At 47.0% G+C, this 19206-nt stretch overlaps 1 protein-coding gene across 11 annotated transcripts in view; it reads left to right on the top strand.

Moving 5' to 3' along the window:
• The first annotated feature begins 9967 nt into the window (after positions 1-9967).
• Positions 9968-19206, top strand: part of chrm4a (cholinergic receptor, muscarinic 4a) — a 118443-nt gene continuing 109204 nt past the window's right edge. For 3 of the 11 annotated variants that reach the window (XM_038807443.1, XM_038807445.1, XM_038807440.1), the window contains exon 1: positions 10632-11859. The gene's annotated coding sequence lies outside the window, so the exon portion shown is untranslated. Of the gene's footprint in view, positions 11860-12009; positions 12419-19206 lie in introns of those variants that run through there. The other 8 variants (XM_038807444.1, XM_038807442.1, XM_038807441.1 and 5 more) reach the window with 5 other exon arrangements.

Below are 19206 nucleotides of genomic sequence, written 5' to 3'. Positions count from 1 at the left end.
GGATCCCCCATTGGATCGATCCATGTCCAGGACAGGCAGGAGGCCGACGGCGGCTAAGGTGTTGAGGGGGTTTATGGACCAGATGGGAGGGGTGGATCCGTGGAGGTTCGCGAGGCCGAGGGCCAGGGAGTATTCATTTTTTTCCCACGTGCATAAAGCCTATACCCGGATCGATTTTGTTGTCCTGAACAGGGGGCTGATTTCGAGGGTGGAGGATGCCGAGTATTCGGCCATAGTCATTTCGGACCATGCCCCGCACTGGGTAGACCTTGAGCTGGGGAGGAGAGGGATCAGCGCCCGCTCTGGCACCTGGAGGTGGGACTGCTGGCGGATGAGAAGGTGGCCGGGCGGGTTCGGGGGTGTATCAAGAGGCACTTAGAGGCCAATGATAATGGGGAGGTCCGGTTGGGGACGGTTTGGGAGGCATTGAAGGCGGTGATTAGAGGGGAGTTGATTTCCATCCGAGCCCATAGGGAGAGGGGAGAGCAAAGAGAGAGGGAGTGGTTGGTGGGGGAGATAGTGAGGGTGGACAGGAGATACGCGGAGGCTCTGGAGGAGGGACTGCTGAGGGAGCGACGTAACCTTCAGGCCAAGTTCGACTTGCTGACCACCGGAAAGGCGGAACCTCAGTGGAGGAAGGCACAGGGAGCGGTGTACAAATATGGGGAGAAAGCGAGTAGGATGCTGGCGCATCAGCTTCGTAAGCGGGATGTGGTCAGGGAGATTGGTGGAGTGACGGATAGGGAGGCAATGTGGTGCGAAGGGGGGTGGACATTAATTGGGTCTTCAGGGACTTTTATGGGGAATTGTACCGGTCCGAGCCCCGGTGGAGGAGGGGGGAATGGGGCGCTTTTTGGACAGGCTGAGATTCCCGAAGATGGAGGAGGGACAGGCGGAGGGGCTGGGGGTGCCGATTGAGCTGGAGGAGCTGGTCAAGGGGACAAGTAGCATGCAGTCAGGGAAGGCGCCGGGGCCGGATGGATTTCCTGTCGAATTTTACAAAATGTATGCAGACCTGCTGGGCCCCCTGTTGGTTAGGACCTTTAACGAGGCAAGGAAGGGGGGGGGGGGGGGGCTTTGCCCCCGAATATGTCACGGGCGCTGATTTCCTTGATCCTTAAACGGGACAAGGACCCCCTGCAGTGTGGATCATATAGGCCGATCTCGTTGTTAAATGTGGATGCCAAGCTGTTGACGAAGATCTTGGCCACAAGGATAGAGGACAGTGTGCCGGGGGTCATTCATGAGGACTAGACGGGGTTTGTGAAGGGAAGGCAGCTGAACACCAATATACGTAGGCTTCTGAATGTTATCACGATGCCGGCGGTAGAAGGGGAGGCGGAGATAGTGGTAGCATTGGACGCGGAGAAGACCTTTGATAGGGTTGAGTAGGGGTACTTGTGGGAGGTGCTGGAAAGGTTTGGGTTCGGGGAGGGGTTTGTCAGTTGGCTGAGGCTGTTATATGAGGCCCCGATGGCGAGGGTAGCCATGAATAGGAGGAGATCGGAGTACTTTCGGTTATACCGAGGGACGAGATAGGGGTGTCCCCTGTCCCCCTTGCTCTTTGCGTTGGCAATTGAGCCCCTGGCCATGGCGATGAGGGAGTCGAGGAATTGGAGGGGTCTGGTGCGGGGTGGGGAGGAGCACAGAATGTCATTATACGCAGATGACTTGTTGCTACATGTGGTGGACCCAGTGGGGGGAGTGCCGGAGGTGATGAAGATCCTGAGGGAATTTGGGGTACAAGCTCAACCTGGGTAAGAGTGAGCTGTTCGTCGTGCACCCGGGGGATCAAGAGAAGGGGATTGGTAGGCTCCTGCTGAAAAGGGCATGGAGGAGCTTTCGGTACCTGGGAGTCCAGGTGGCTAGGAGCTGGCGGGACCTTCACAAACTTAACCTCACTAGGCTGGTGGAGCAAATGGAGGAGGAATTTAAAAGATGGGACATGTTGCCGCTGTCGCTGGTGGGCAGGGTGCAGTCCGTCAAGATGACGGTACTCCCAAGGTTTTTGTTCCTGTTCCAGTACCTCCCCATCCTTATCCCGAAGGCCTTTTTTAGGAGGGTCAACAGGAGTATTATGGGATTTGTATGGGCTCATGGGACTCCGAGGGTGAGAGGGTGTTTTTGGAGCGGGGCAGCATTGCCCAACCTCTGTGGGTACTATTGGGCTGCCAACACAGCGATGGTGCATAAGTGGGTAATGGACGGGGCAGGGGCAGCATGGAAGAGGATGGAGATGGCGTCCTGCATGGACACGAGCCTGGAGGCGCTGGTAACGGCGCCGTTGCTGCTCCCTCCAATGAGGTATACCACGAGCCCGGTTGTGACGGCCACCCTCAGAATTTGGAGGCAATGGAGACGACATAGGGGGGAGGCGGGGGGCTCGAGGGAGTCCCCGACACGGGGGAACCACCGGTTTGTATCAGGGAGCATCGATGGTGGGTTTCGTGGCTGGCATAGGGTAGGTACAGTATTGGGAGGTCGAGGGACCTGTTTGTGGATGGGAGGTTTGCGAGCCTGGGTGAGTTAGAGGGGAAGTTTGGGCTCCCCCCCGGGGAACATGTTTAGGTACATGCAGGTTAGGGCGTTTGCTGGGCGGCAGGTGGAGGGATTCCCTCTGCTGCCCCCACGTGGGATACGGGACAGGGTGCTCTCGGGGGGTGGGTTGGAGGGGGGAGGATGTCGGACGTGTACCATGTTATGCAGGAGGTGGATGAGGCCTCGGTGGGGGAGCTGAAGGGTAAATGGGAGGAGGAGCTGGGTGAGGAGATTGAGGAGGGGACATGGGCAGATGCCCTGGAGAGAGTGAATTCCTCCTCTTCCTGTGCGAGGCTTAGCCTTATACAGTTCAAGGTGCTGCACAGGGCCCACATGACCGGGACAAGGATGAGTAGGTTTTTTGGGGACGAAGACAGGTGTGCTAGGTGCTCGGGGAGCCCAGTGAACCACGCCCATATGTTTTGGGCATGCCCAGCGCTGGGGGAGTTTTGGAAGAGGGTAGCAAGGACGGTGGTGAGGGTGGTAGGATCCAGGGTCAAGCCAGGCTGGGGACTCGCAATTTTGGGGGTTGCAGAGGAGCCGGGAGTGCAGGAGGCGAAAGAGGCCGGTGTCCTGGCCTTTGAGTCCCTAGTAGCCCGGCGGAGGATTTTGCTTCAATGGAAGGATGCGAGGCCTCCAAGCATGGAGGCCTGGATCAATGATATGGCGAGGTTCATCAATTGGAGAGGGTGAAATTTGCCCTGAGGGGATCAGTACAGGGGTTCTTTAGGTGGTGGCAGCCTTTCCTGGACTTCCTGGCAGAACAGTAGGAAAATTGGCCGGCAGCAGCAACAACCCGGGGGGTTTGTTACGGGGGAAGGGAGAAATGTGTATTGTGTTTATTGAATATGCCGAGTGCTTATCTATTTCTTCTTTTTGTAGTTACTGGGGGGGGGGGGGGGTTGGCTTTGGGGGTTATTGTGTTTTTTCTTCTTGTTGTTGTTAATATGGTTTTCGTATTGTTATTTTATGTTTTTGATATGTTTTTGAAAATCTTAATAAAAATTATTTTTTTTAAAAAGTCTGCCAGGATGAAGGTGTCGTGCACACTTCCCGGGTATCAGGCACAGAAGTGCATGATATGCATCTGGTGGTCACATATCAGCTGCATGTTCATCGAATGGAACACCTTTTGGTTTGTGTAGAGCGGATTGTCATCTGCAGGTGCTCGTAGGGTGACATGGATCTCGTCGATCACCCCCTGGACCTGGGGCATATCGCCGATGACTGCGAACCCCGCTGTCTGACATCCTGGGAGGTGCGGTCCACATCAAAATTGATGTGTTGTGCCGACTGGGCATATAAGGCCTCTGTGATGGCATGGATGCACCTGTGCACCGAGATCTGAGAGATTCCAGGCAGGTACCCATTCGGCGCCTGGAAGGAGCCCGTGACATAAATGTTCACGGTCACCATCACCGTGAAGGACACTGAGAGGGGGGGCCCTCCCCCATTCCCCCATAGTGCCAGGTGCACCACGATCTGGCAAATATGTTGCACTGTCTCCCTGCTCTTCATCGATATGCCCTGTCCTGCTGCCAGTACACACAAGCCCTCATGCAGTGCAGCCTTTGCACCAACTCCTCGGCCTGTTGGGTGGCTGGCTCTCCATCCTAAGAAGCTGCTCCATGTTGCTCTGGGTAGGCTCCTCGACTGCAGCTTCCTCCTCCTAGAGCAGTGCCAGCTCATACAGCCGTAGGGCATCCCCCAGGGCTGCAGGGATGAGCAGGAAGGCCACCATTGCTGGTTGAACTCCAATATCCATTGTCTGCAGGGGGTGAAAGGATGACATATTAGCATGGTGCATACCCCCATGCCCAGCCAGGTCCACAAGGCTACACAGTGGCCCCGGTTGGTAATTCAGATCCTGCCCCCAGATGTCCCACCCCCTAGCCCTGGCGCCATTGGTGCCCAGCAGTGTGGGAGCCTCTGGCCCTGGCACCTGTCCCAGCTGCCAGAGGTACCATCAGCGGGTGCTGCCCGTGCCAGCCATACACTCCGTGGCTCCCATCCGACACCCCCCCCCCCCCCCATAGGGGCTAGTGTGGATATTGCCCTTGAGCGGGCCGTGTGAGGCTCCGTCGGCGGATGGCGGCCGGTTGGGGAGGTGATATGGCTGAGGGTGGAGTGGAGGGTGGGGGCTGGGTGCAGGGATGGAGTGGTGAGGGGTGGGGGCTCGGGTGCAGTGGTGGTAAGGTGGTGGATGGGGGCTGGCATGTGGGGGTCGGGGAGTGGTGGCTCAGGGGCACCCATACGGCCATTGGCACTCTGCAGAACCAGGGGCAGTCAGTGGGGTCCGCAGCAAGATGGCTGCCTTGCAGGGAGCTGCAATGGCGCTCTCTGCCTGGACACTGCCCCAGTCCCATGGGGGGGGACCCGGCCACAGGCCCATCCCCTTGTCAACCCTCACACCCAGCCCCCCACCCCAGCCAGCCCTGCCAGTGTCAGGACCGGCAGCCACACTCGCACCTCTCCATGTCCTACCTCCTCTCCATGTCCTACCTCCTCTCCCTCATCAGCCAATTACTGTTTTGTAATTTTTAAACGCACAAGTGAACCTTGCCATCGGGAATTCCCCCCAGTGGAGGTGGAGAATCGCGGAGGCACCAGAGAGTACCAGGCTGGGCCCGCTAATAATATGCCAATGGCATTTACTGTACGTGCAGAGTCAAATGCATTAACGCCATTGGTGAGGCAATGGAGAAATCCAATTTGGCGTGAAACTGGCATTTGCCACATTTTCGGCATCAGAACCGATTCCCTGTCCAATGGTGTTTCCCAATTCCGGCGTAGGCTGACGGAGAATCCCACCCAGGATATTTGGTTTAGTTATACTATAGGGGACTTTAAGAGAATTTCCACATCACCCAGATATTCAGATTGTCCCAGTGCAGGAAACAAAAGAATCAAAACTACCAGCTGCCTCTTGTCTCCTCTCCCTGTAATTTTAACGCTCTCTGACACTGCGACTCTGCTGTGGTCTGACCAGAACATCGAGGGTCATCTGGTGCCATGTAACTCAATCTGAGGCCATGTTGCCCTGTACTGAATTTTGCTGCTATGATGTGCACCATGTTGCTTGGTAGGAACCAAACTACACACCATGTTGTGTGTGTTGTAATAATGGGCTTGAATCTCTGGTCCCCCAACCCCATGTTTCTTGGCAGTGAGCTGTTCACTGGCATCAGGATTCTACCAGCCTGCTGCTTGCCAATGGGATTTCCCATTGAAGCCACCCCACACTGCCGGGAAACTTCAGGCTAATATAAAGGCACCAATCATTCATCCGGGATTGTGCAAACACATGGTGGATTCATTAATTCATTCTAGGCACATAGACAGAAAGCTTGAGAACATAGGCAGTTGAGCTGTGTGCCTGTGCTCCGCTCCAGGTTGAAGTGAAACTGAAGCTGGATTTCAATGACTCACCTCTCTTAAACTCATGGCATGATGCTATCCTTTAATGGCATAGGACAACATTCCTCACTTTCCCAAGCCCTCATCTCGTTTCAGCCCCTTTTCTGACCCTCCAACCAGCTCTATGTTGCTCCAGCCAGTTGATCTACCCTGAAACATGAGAGCTGCTTTGTGTGGCTGAAGAAGATGCAAGAGAAATAGGCACAAAACATTGAAATGCTTCCAAATTGGTTGAGCTGAAATGTTGATTAAATAAATAAAACCCATTCATAGTACACACGCTATTCAATATTTAGAACCCACTTTCCTTTGGGGGATGTATTTAATCTGTGAATCTGTGATTTCAGGTTCCAATTCTGAATTATTGATCATTATGAAGGATGACAATCGTCATTGGCAGGCGGTTTTATGACCAGCACTGAGCTGGACCATTTCACTGGAAGCCAGATTCTCTCTGAAATCCCATGATCTCGTATTAAAATGTTCCACCTCAGCCTTCTTTAGAAGGAATGGGTTTTGGATGTAAATTTAGCTGACATTTCAGGGACGGGGGGGGGGGGGGGGGGTGTCTGCCCAGTCACGTGGAAAAGTGACAACTCTCTCGCACCCTCCGTAAAATACCGCCAGGATTAAGAGTGAGATGGCAATGGAAAATGTCTCGCAGGAATAGTGGGATATGAGAAATAAGCGATTCAATGATCAATACCTTACACTCACCACCAATATTAACCATCGTGACTGTAAGGCGCCAATATAAGCTCCCTTCCAAATAGGAGGGACAGAGGTCACATTGAAAATGTGTGTCACAGTTGCCTAATTTACTTTTACTCCTGGCTGAATCTCTTATTGCTGAGGGTTGTTCAATCCCAACCGCTTTAACACGATGCTGCTGCAGTGCACACTAATGTTGTCTTCATTTCGAAATACTGAACACTCAGTTTGCTATTCGATATCATTTATAGAAACTTGGCTGACTGCTCTCGACTATGTTCCTGTTAGACCTAGTTTGCCATTTTACACCACGCTTCCCTCTCCTCCATCCCCCAGGAGGCAGACAGATCACAGCAGCTCAATTCTTTTTGATATGTTGTTTCTCCTTACGTTAGATTTCTCAGCCCCCCCCCCCAAGAAACGCGGAGTCCGCACGGTTCTCGGAGCCAGCTGCTGGGCTCAGACTCCAAATATCCCCAGCAGATGGCTGGGGCGAGCAATCCAACCATCTGCCAACGCCGTAAGGTCCAACTGGCGAGCAGAGGGAATAAGCTGATTAGAAACGGAGAGGGAACAAAGGCAGGCGCCAAAATGTCACGGTAGTCGGGGCTTTCTATCCGTTTTCTTGCACTTTCCTTTTTGCAGAAGGCAACAGAATGTGGTCCGTTCACATGTTACTGGCTGGGAGTGGCACTGAAGTCAATCTCTACTGCAAGGAACTTGCATCAAGTCACCTCACACTTTAAACCAATTTTATTGGCACCTGCCCATATCTCTGAGTTATGATCTTTTTGCACAATTTCTCCCTCGACGTGATTATCCATAAAGATCCTTTTGAATACATGTAACTGTAGCTGAAAGGTGTTTCTTTCCGCCGATAGCGACCTAACATAAAAAACAAGGTAGAAACATGGGCTGTACACATCAACTGAGAGCATACCATCTGTGACAGCATGTGTATGTGTGTGAGCAACTTAATATGATTTGCAAGAGAGTTTCACGCTTTGCACACTAACTTTATGTTAATTCCTCAGTGGTCAGTAATGTGAATAAGTTGCCATGTTTTTTGTCATGCAAATAGATTGAAGAAATCCAATGGTTTGAGGAATGGGATACTTTGTCTTTTGACTCAGTCTAGTCTATTCTGTTTGGTACGTTTGGATCTGGTTCGAATTAGGCAGAGTTTGCGCAGGTTACTGGAAGGGATCCGAGAATGGTTACAATGCCATCTATTGGCCATGCCGGTGGACACTGGCATAATGCATTTGCCCAGTGTGAAATGCCCCTTTAAACTCTCGCTCACGGTCTATCCTATGCTGTGCCTCTCAACCCTTTCCTCCGGTTTCCCGGAGTCTTACTGCTTTTGGTTCATGCACTTTTGACACTTTCTAAATGCCATTCTGAAAACGGTCTCCTTACTCAATCTCACTGCCTCTCGTTATCATTTGCAGGCTGTCTCTAGTGCTGATGATGCCCCTCCGCTTTCTGCGCTTGTTTTCCCCCCTTTCCACCTTTCTCGCCCACCATAGCTTCCACTGGGACTTTGTGTTCCCAATTCCACATCTCATGTTTCCACGTTCTGCAAGTCTGACCTCACCACTCATTACTATGTGCCCCTCTCCCTCCTCCCCCAGTTTACACGATATATGTCCCCAGTGAATTTCGCTTAGGTTTACCCCTCACGCTGTCCACACCCTAACACTCTACATGCATCACCTCTCCATTCGGGCTAAGACGGGGAATAAGAAGCAATTAATTGTGTCACTCTTCAAACAACCAGTTTAGTTTTCAGTCTCCTTATAAGTGAATTAGCTTTTCCACTTTAACCCTGCTGACGTCTACTCTATACCATCTCCCGTGATAACAAATGATAAAGACAGTGACAGTTCAGCTGACTGAACTCCACTTTCAAAGAAAACACCATCCGTCACATTTCCCAGGTTTCTTTACACGCCTTGGGCTGGAAACCGGGAACATCTGCAGTCTGTTCTGCCCATTTTGTTAGATCATCCTACATTAACATCTAGCACAGAATCCGTCGTCTATTAAACCAAAAACATTATCCTGATAAATATCCTTTGTAAAAACAAGGTTTGTTTTTAGTAATCTTTTTTTAATGAAAAATCTGATTTCCTTGCTCCAGTGATAATAATCGATGATAATTAAACATAATCTATCTCAAATGCAGGCTGGCAGAAGATCATTTGAAAGTTTTCCACGCCACTAAGTTAATGCAAACGCCGGCGGTGCTGTAGAGCTATTGTTTACTTTGTAGTTAGGAGAGTTCATGAAAATATTAACCACATTTGATGAGCGAGGGGGTATGCAAACGATAGACAGCCCTAGCTCATTGACCACGGAGTTCACAACCCAGTGGCATTCTTTAGTTAATTCCTTTGTTTCCATTGATCACACAGCATAGCAACACGGCTAACACCCCCCCCCCCCCCCCCCCCCCGCTCTAATCCCTCCCCGACATCGCTGTCCCAACTCAAGGGCAAGTGAAGAGAAAAGTATTTTGCCGTGGTGCGGTGGGAAAAGATTAGAGAAATTACAGCCTTAAATGATCAAAGTGCCAATGTATTCAAAGAAAGACTGACAATTATATAGCATCTTTTAGAACCTGGAAATGACCCAGAGTTACTGGGCCAATCTGGTACTTTCCAAGTGCAGCCAGTAGCCACCAATTTGAGCTCAACAAAGACTGTCAAACCCGCGAGGAAATAACCTGCTAATTTGCTTTAGTTGTGAGATAACAATTGGCTGGAACCCCTGTTATTCTCCCGTTTAACCCACAGCATTGTTTAGATAGGGTTGAAAGGTGGGATAAAGCCTCAGTGTAACATTTAATTCAACACACAAGTTGCAGCATTCCCTCGGAGCTGAAGTGCCAGCCTGACTGATGCTCTCAAATCCGTGAAGTGGGTCTCGAGCCCACAATCTCTTTAGAGGCCACAGTGCTTTGGCTGGACTAGGGCTGACAGCTAATCACTTCGGCATTATGTTGCCTGAAGAGTTGTGGGTATGACTGCCGGCTGTCAGTCAAACCTATTACAAGGGCTCGGTGCTGATTCAGTGGGTAAGGCAAAGCTCTGGCACAATTCGATTTTGCCAAGTTCCCAGGGGTGTTTCAGGACCGTGGACAGCAGCACTGGTAGCTCAGCGGCTCTGTCCCCGGTGCTGAAATGCTGTTTGCAAAACAATTGACTTTCCCGACATACAGGGACTGCGCCGAGAACCCCGCTGTACAGTAGAGTAATAGAAGGGGTATGAAGCTCAAATAATTCACACATTCTTAAAAATAAGTCAGAAGCAAAGCCAGCTGACGAGGCAGGGAAATAAGTTCCCGACCCTTAAACAATCCCTGACTTGATGCAGAAGGATAAATGTTTGTGGCGATGCATGAAAGCAATGATTCCTCTCTGGAATCGCACAGGGCTGTGCCAGACTTTTCATGGAAGGATGCTAATGCTTGAAATATATGGGGGTTAATCAGAAGTGACAAAGGATATTAACATAACAATTTCCCTTCACTGGGAGTGAGTGGATCTACAAGAGACGCAATTACTTTTGTAATCTGTTGTTTCGTAACCTGGTCTGGAGATTTCAATTCAAAAACGCTTCGATCATTGCAATGCTACCTGTCAAAGGACCGAGATGGCACGTACAGATAGATTATAAAGAGAAATCTACTCAGAAAGTGGATCTTGCTACCCTGTTGGACATTGAGGCAGAAATGATTAATGTGTAAGTGGAAGCAAGATGTGAACATATGAGAGAAAAGGGTCGAAAGATATGCTGATAGAATTCGAAGAAATATTGTGTGTGAGAGAGAGAAAAATACTCCTGTACAGCACAAAGCACTGAGGGGTTTGGTCGAATAGTTTGGCTCTGTGCTGTAAATTGAATGAGAAAAACAAGTATGTCCACTCTTCAGAGGAATACTTTGCACTCAGTACAAGCTCAAGCAATCGTTCTATTTTATTGGGATACATATTTCTCCCGCCCTCAGAAATCTAAATATTTGCTGTGCTCCTTTCCGTCCCCCTGGCTGTTGGAGATTGGTGGCGTTCACTTCCTACTAACACCAACCTGGAGAAATGAACTTGAAAGATGATTTTTGCTTCAGAATTGCATGAAACTGGCTGCACTCAGCCCATTCGACCGGAGTTTGAGCTGGACTCCGGATTTACAGCACTACTGGCGAGAGGTCATTTGTCTCCAGTTAGGGTGAAAGTTAAGAGCAGCTAATTAGCACGCGGAATTTTGCAGTTATGGTTTCGGTTAGGATTAAGATTGAGATGAACACAATTTACAGAATTCTCATTCAAAACAAGCAACTTTACATATCATTAAATAACCTCGCGGTTTGCTCTTTGAAGGCAGTTTTACATGAATGAAGTTGAGTTGCTCCGGGGCCGATTGGATGCTACTTGATCGAGCAGTATAACTGATTAGGATATGTGTTTGCCCCGGAATGATGAAGATATTGAAGATTTTAACAGTCCCAAGTGTTTCATTAGCCTCCTGCTCAAATTAATTACCCGGTTAGTTTGGAGTAGATCGCTTCTACTTTCTAGTGTGTCACCTACGCTTGATTCCTCCGATATAATATATGTTCTTCTCTCAATCTACATACCATGGTCCCCCCCGTGAGAAATTGCCATTTACCAAATCCCCTGTGGCTATTACACTGTCACCAATACAGTACCAGCGGGGAACTCTAAGCAGAGAGAGCGGGGAAGCTGCAGTGACACGAACGGAAAGCGGACTGACCAATGCTACAATTCTTGGCTAATCTATGTTCCACAATTGGATCAGTTCAATAGCTTCCCCCCTACACGGGGCGGGGCGACCTGGGAGCCAACAGCTAACCGGTGAAATTCATCACATTTCACTAAAGCTACCGAGGCTGTTGGCAAGGAAAAGCTCCAGAATGATAGATGGTCCCCTTTCTCAATCCAGTCTCCATCGAGCGTGAAGCGCTTTGCATAAGCTGCACTTTGGTGAGCCAGTGGGGCGGCACGTGTTTCAATGCTCCTTGATGCCCTGTGTCTCCACCTCCCTGCTTTCCGTGGTATCAATCAGCAGCTCCCAATCCCATCGCTAGAATACTCGCAGAACCTTCACAGAACCTTCAAAGCGACTTAATGGCTGATTACTGCTCACAGAGCAGCATAAATCCATGAGATGGTGAGTTTGATTCAAGCAGCTTTAACTTGATGTACTCTAACTTGATGTTTAATGTTCAATGTTAAATAGCCTGGGGGGAGGGGGGTTATAACTAGGGGGTCGGGACAGTCCATGTTGATTGGCTGTATTTGCATTACATCACCTCTATTGGCTTGCCGCTATTTCCATGGAGTGGAAAAAGTCAGTGCTTGGCGGAGTTACAGCACATCTTGCTGAGCCTCCACCAGCTTCTGTGAACACCAGTACATGGGAGCCGGCAGCTCCACTCCCCTTTCCTCACTGAGAAGGGGGACGGGACACTTCAACGCCCAGTAGGGCGAGAGGGGAAGGAATTCCCTCAGACACAAATCAGAGCACCTCAGAAAAGAAATGCTGGAGACCAGATTGGACGGACGCTGCAAGCGCTTGCCGATAATCCCCAGCTCGCAGAGACACACGGGCAGGTAGAGTCTCCGCAGACAATCCGAGCTCAGGAAACTCCGGCTCACATACTCCCAAGGATTGTAACTGCATCTCGGAGATTTCCCGAATCCAAAATGATGGCTCTGGGAGGTTTCAGGTAAGTGGTGTTTGCTTTCCAGACTTCTAAAATGATGTTGGGCAAGTTGTCTTCAGAGTGAGACAGTTCCAGGCGCTTGGCTCGGTCAGTGTGCACCTGACAAGGACACACCGTGTAACAACAGTTAGCATTGCCACTTCCACAGTGCCTCTCTCTTAAAGCGCTCTTCATGTGTTACAGTAAGACGCCTGGGACTGAATGTCGGCGGATGATATGCCACTAAATGCCTGTTATTGAATTGAGAGCAGGGTCAAAGTTTGATGCAACTTCGAATCATTGCCAAACAGAAAAAAAGGTATTCCTAAAATCTTGGGGAGCGTGTTTGCGTATCCCTTACCCTCATGTTCAGGGGCATTGACTCAATCTCACAAGTCAATGCAAAGCGGCTAACCGTATAAAACGGTGCTCTCCCTCCTGTCAAATTCAGCCTTGTGTGTAATAAGTAACAGGGAAGCTGATGTGGAGTAATCTTAATGATACATGGCGTTTACCTCAATAGGAAATGAAGTCAATGTATTTTTATTAGTCCTTTTAATTTGCAGTAGAATGTGAAAATTTACCCGTGTTTAATCATGTTTGGAAATCTGAGACACTGATTCGAAGGTCTCACACACAGTACAACGGTGTGACACAATGCTATGCGAATTGATTAAAAACCAATTTGTCACTTCAGATAAAAACAGCAATTAATGTATCTAATGGTTGTTGGGTATGATGTAAATCGAGTTCTTTTGTACCGCGTTTCACAAGATCTCAAATCACAGAGTGGGGTGGAGAAATATTGGAACAGTCTTCATCCAAAGCCTTCTCTTCTAAAGGTTTCACCAGCTAACACGCCAGCAAAAGTTCCATTCACTTTGGCAACTTAACAAATGATACATTCTCGGGTTGTCAGGATGTTTCGAACGAAACTCTGCCCCCCCCCCCCCCCCCCCAAGCAGAGATCAAGGTGCAAACCCAAACCGGCGTAATTGAAGGAGAATCTCTGCTTGCCGATCAGAAGTGGACACTGCACTCAATGTACCATGTAATGCCAACAAATCTAAGGTAAATAGATAGCAAAAAACAAGTCAATAAAGCAAACACACACAGCTCCTCATTTCAATAAACTAAACTAAACCTGGATCAAAATCAGTCCATGTCGAAACCATTCAACAAATACAGCAACTCAGAAATTCTAAACCCCGCGAATCTAACAATAGACAATTCCACTCTCACTAAACTGCTAAACGCGCGCGTAATAACCCAATCCATCAATACACAGAGAAACGAACGCTAACACTCACCCTCCAGACAGAAGATGGGCAAATTCTATACAGCCGAACATAACTCAATTTTAACTATTCAAGCCGCAACGTAGGTAACCGCCAGAGATAAAATCAATGCACTGAAAGGAGCCTCAAAATCTAAAGACTATCTAACCTTATCACAAATGCCTCCAAATTGTCAGTTCCGACTGTAATTAAGACATTTCCAGTCGTTTAAAGCATGTCCAAGCAAGCTGGGGAGGAGCACTCCCTGCTCACACCAACATAGCTACATCACATTGATAAGGGCAGATGTGTCCCTTTGCATCTTGGATTGTGCTCAGACACAGGACGAGATGATGAATAATTAAACGCGCATTTAGAATCAATTCTTCGACTTGCCATGTTCGCACCCTTTCGCCATAGCGAAGGCACCACACATGCAGCTTATTACAAATGACTTGCTATAACATGAAGGGACGTCATTTACACAGCAAGTTGTTGTGATGTGGAATGCACTGCCAGAAAAGGACAATTGAATCGACTCAGTGGCACCACTCAAAAGAGAATTAAACACATTCTTGAAGGGACAACAATAAGGGTTATGGGAAAGAGCAAGGATAGTTTGGCCAAAGGGTTCGCACAGGTTCCATGACACCAATGGTCTCTCTCTGTATCATTCCACGATTCTATGAAAATAAATTATTTCATTTTTTAGAGCCCTCAATAATTGGCCAAGAATTGGCCGCGATTAAAATGTATCAGCTTGTTTCACTGGAATGAACAAGCCCGAACAGTGTCAACTTGTCAAGTGTCATCCATAAGGTAGGTGAAGGCGTGTCGCGCCTCATAATGTGTTAAATGGTGAGATACATCTTATGGAGAAGCAGGACATCACTGACAGTAACTTCCATATTTCAGCAATTAACTTGATTTTCCAGTTATGGGAAGTGGCTTTTTTCAATATAGAGCCATCAATACTGTTAACCTGACGGATATTTCTACATCAAAATCCAGTCTGCTATCCTCCATGAGGAATCCAATGAACACCTGCCTAAGGAAGGTTAGGGACAGCAATACCAATCAAGGGTTAACCTGCTTCAACAATTAGGAAGGTTCAGCTCCATTCTCAGATTGACATGGTTGGTCCTAATCTCAAATTACCCATGAACCAGACAAAAGATGACAGATTCTATTTAGAAGCAACCCCCATGCCACACTGAGCCCTTAGCGCTCATCAAGAATGATCCTCCTTAACCTATGAACACATTCAGATCCTCGTGGGAAGCTGCTCCCCTACCCAAAAGATGAAGTTATTCATGAGACCATAAAATATAGGAGCAGAATTAGATCATCGAGTCTGCTCCGTCATTCAATCATGACTGATATGATTCTCATCTCCCTTCTCCTGCTTTCTCTCCATAACCTCTGATCCACTTATCAAACAACATCTATATACATTTCTGTCTTAAAGCCACTCAGTGACTTAGCCTCCACAATTTTCTGCAGCAGTAAGTTCCACAGATTCACCACCCTCTGGGGCAGCATGGTGGCACCGTGGTTAGCACTGCTACCTCATGACACCGAGGTTCCAGGCTCGATCCTGGCTCTGGGTCACTATCTGTGTTGATTTTCCACATTCTCCCCGTGTTTGCATGGGCTTCGCCCCCACAACCCAAAGATATGCAGGGCGGGTGCATTGGCCACACTAAAATTGTCCCTTAATTGGAAAAAATGAATTGGGAACTCTAAATTAATTTTTTTTAAAGATTCACCACCCTTTGACTGAAGAAATTGCTCCACATCTCTGTTTTAGAGGATTGCCCCTTCATTCTGAGGCTGTGCCCTCGGGTTCTAGTTTCTCCTACGAATGGAAACATCTTCTCCTCGTCCAATCTATCCAGGCCCCTCAGTATCCTGTAAGTTTCAATAAGATCCCCCTCATTCTTTTAAACTCCAATGGTTACATACTCGGAGTCCTCAACTGCTCCTCATATGACTAAGCTTTTCATTCCCAGGATCATTCTTGTGAACCTCCTCTGGACCCTCTCCAAGGCCAGCACATCCTTCCTTAGATGCGGGGACCAAAATTGCTCATAATATTCCAAATGGGGTCTGATCAGAGCCTTATACAGCCTCAGAAGCCTCTCGACATGAATGCAAGCATTGCAGTTGCCTTCCGAGCTGCCATTTGAATGTGCATGATAACCTTAAGAGAATCTGGAACTAGGACTTGTAAGTCCCTTTGTGTTTCAGATTTCCAAAGTCTTTTCCCATTTAGAACATACTGTCTCTATTCTTACCACCAAAGTGTATAGCCTCACACTTTTCCACATTGTATTCCATCTGCCACTTCACTATCCGCTCTCATAGCCTGTCCCAGTCCTCCTGCAGCCTCCCTGCTTCCTCACTAATGCCTGACCCTCTACATATCTTTGTATCATCTGCAAACTTAGCAACTCAGTTCCTTCTTCCAGATCATTAATGTATATCGTGAATAGTTGTGGTCCCAACGCTGACTCTTGTGGAACACCATTAGTCACCAGCTGCCATCTTGAAAAAGGCCCCTTTGTCCCCACTCTCAGCCTTCTGTCAGTCAGCCAATCCTCTATCCATGCCAGTACCTTTCCACTAATACCATGGGCTCATATCCTATTTAGCAGTCTCCTGTACTTTAGCTTCTAACTAAAAATTATTTCCCAAAAGCAACAATTCTGCCCTTCTTTAAAAGCAATCTCCCTAAAAAACAAGGTTTGCCCTGACAACAAATAATTCTCTCCTCTGCTTAAATGTTAAGGTCAGCACCCTTCTGGAAGCAAGCGCACTAAGAGCTACAATTTGTGTCTCACTAAAAGCACCAAGCTCTCCAGAACAGCCATGTGTAAATTCTCCCCATTTCAAATGGATATTTCAGTCATTTTCACATTGACAAAATGGGATCATGCAGATTTTAAATATGGAATGTGGGATACCCTGTTAAATCCTTTGCTTTGTCATGTGCGTTTACAGCACAATAGCAAGAAAGATGTTTTAATTATCTTCATCATTAGCAGCTAATGGTATCAGGAAATCATAGTGTGTAGCTCATGTCTCCCAGCTACGTTGTGTTTATAATAGTCTTTGGCCCTGATTAAAATTGTACCCCAGGAAATAATTATTTCTTTATACATTTTATTCAATGACATTAAAAGCAAAATAATGCAATGCCACTAATGGATCTAGGATAATTAACATAATAAATGGAATAGCCGGCCGCAATGATCAGAATTGTCATTTCTTATTACTAGGTAGCCAGGTGCAGCATTTACAATAGGTACAAATGACAATAACTAACCACAGGTAAACACATGCCTGGATCCATGTATAATCATGATCCAGTACTCAACTCACTTCCCAATCATTCCCTTGTATAAACTTCAAATGGTGACACTGATAGAATTCATTCCATTGTATACCATTCCCAAACAAACTAAGGAAATGCTTATGTTGTAAACTGCTAATGAATACTGTTAATGAAAAAGCTCATGATACAACTATTTTCAAAAAATCCTTAGATAAATCTTTCTTTCAGATAAGTAAAGAAAAATTGTAAATATGCTTGATGATTTGATTAAAGTAATTTATGCATTGTTGCTTGAAATAGATTTTAATTGGAGTAGCATAGTTGGAGTTAATGCACAGCATTTCAAGTCATTCTGATTTATACAATAACCTGGATTAGAGACAGATAAGTTGGCTAAGCATCACTTTATTCTCTGTTTTCTTTTTAAATGGGTTAACAAATGCCTGGGAGAATGCTTTGGGGGCAAAAACACACTGAGATTCAGGTGACCTTGCAACCTGTTGTAGAGAATTTGAATGATTTATAACTACCGTACAAACCTAGACACATTGGTAGAGCAAGAAATAATTCCTCTTTTTTAATGCATTATAAATGGTGTTGGTATTTCATTCGAACTTTTTGTAAGTATTGGAAGAATATGGCTGCACAATGAATAGTGGAGGTTAAAGCCAATGGTTACAGTATTAGTGGATGGGTTATTGTCATAATAGAAACAAATAAACCAAACATAATTGACTGATGGGTACCATTATTATTATGTGTTGGAACGTTATATACGTGGCTTTTCATTAATCCACATAACATACCATGTCATATTTGAGTAAGTACAGTGAATTTATCTGTATACCTCCATCTTCAAACCTTGTAAAAACTTAGCCCATTCTCACTGTTTTCCAACTAATACTCATAGTAGAAACAATAACTTGGAATGGCACCTGAAAATGCCTAAGTGCTTATTATCCAACAGTTGCGATTAGGTACTAATGATGCCATGCTAGTTACCTCATCGAAAGTCTGCCAGCCCTTCCGAGGTCTCTGCCCTCTTCTAATTCTGACCTCGTGTGCATCCCTGATTTCCACTGTTCCAGCATTGGCAGCTGCACTCCCCTCCTTAAACCTCTCTGCCCCCAACATTTTCCCCTTCTCTAAGTCACTCTTTGGAACATCTGTGTTTGATCAAGTCTTTGGTTACCTCATCCTAAAATTCTTGATTTATCTGTGCCAAGTTTTGTCTGATTGTGCTCCTGTAAGGAACTTTGGATGTTTCCTTATGCTAATAGCGCTATATAAATGCATGTTGTTGTTAAATCATTGCATTGATATTTTCATTTGAGACCTGTTGCAGAAGGTTTGAGGTCTGTCGCACTAGAAAGAGATCTGGGTACAGCTCCAAACTAGGCTAGGTCAAAATGGGCTATACATGTCTAACGGCTAAGCCCAACCATTCAAGGAGCTCATTTTCTCCGATCTAAAAATAGTCTTGTGTTGATAACACAGAGAGAACCCACCATTGGCAATATGCAGTCAGCATAATTCCTATAATATATAAGAAAAATAGTGGTAATTTTTGGTTCCAATCTAATCTTGAAGCATTTCTTTTTGGATCAACAAAGGAAACGATTAATGTATTAGAATAGGAAAGGAAGAAAGAACATATAATTGGTTTTCATTGGATTTAACTAAACATTGATTTTTTTCCAGTAGATGCTTTGTGATATGCCTTTCACTAAGGCAGAACTCTATATTGGGAAAAAAGGATCAGTAACAGTTATCTCTTAGATTGATGTTCTTAACTAACCACTAGGGACTCATTTGACCAGTCACAAGAAGACATTTCTTCATCCTGTGTGCCATCGGCATGCAATGTTGAAACAATGTCAGCAGTTATTGAGAGACCATAAAAACACATCTGTCAAAACAAAGTTATCCATCTAATGAATCGTCTCCTTAGAATCATAGAATCCCGACAGTGCAAAAAGAGGTCATTCAGCGCATCAAGTCTGCACCAACCCTCTGAAAAAGCACCCCACCCTGGCCAAACCCCGCTCTATCTCTGTAACCCCACCTATGGCCAATTTAGCTTAGCCAATCCATCTAACCTGCACATCTTTGGACTGTGGGAGGAAACAGGAGCACCCGGAGGAAACTCACGCAGACACGGGGAGAAATTGGAAACTTCACACAGGCAGTCACCTAAG

This window comes from Scyliorhinus canicula, chromosome 9 (assembly GCF_902713615.1).
Source record: "Scyliorhinus canicula chromosome 9, sScyCan1.1, whole genome shotgun sequence".
In the NCBI taxonomy this organism is placed as follows: domain Eukaryota; kingdom Metazoa; phylum Chordata; class Chondrichthyes; order Carcharhiniformes; family Scyliorhinidae; genus Scyliorhinus; species Scyliorhinus canicula.
This window is presented reverse-complemented; position numbering and strand designations above follow the sequence as displayed.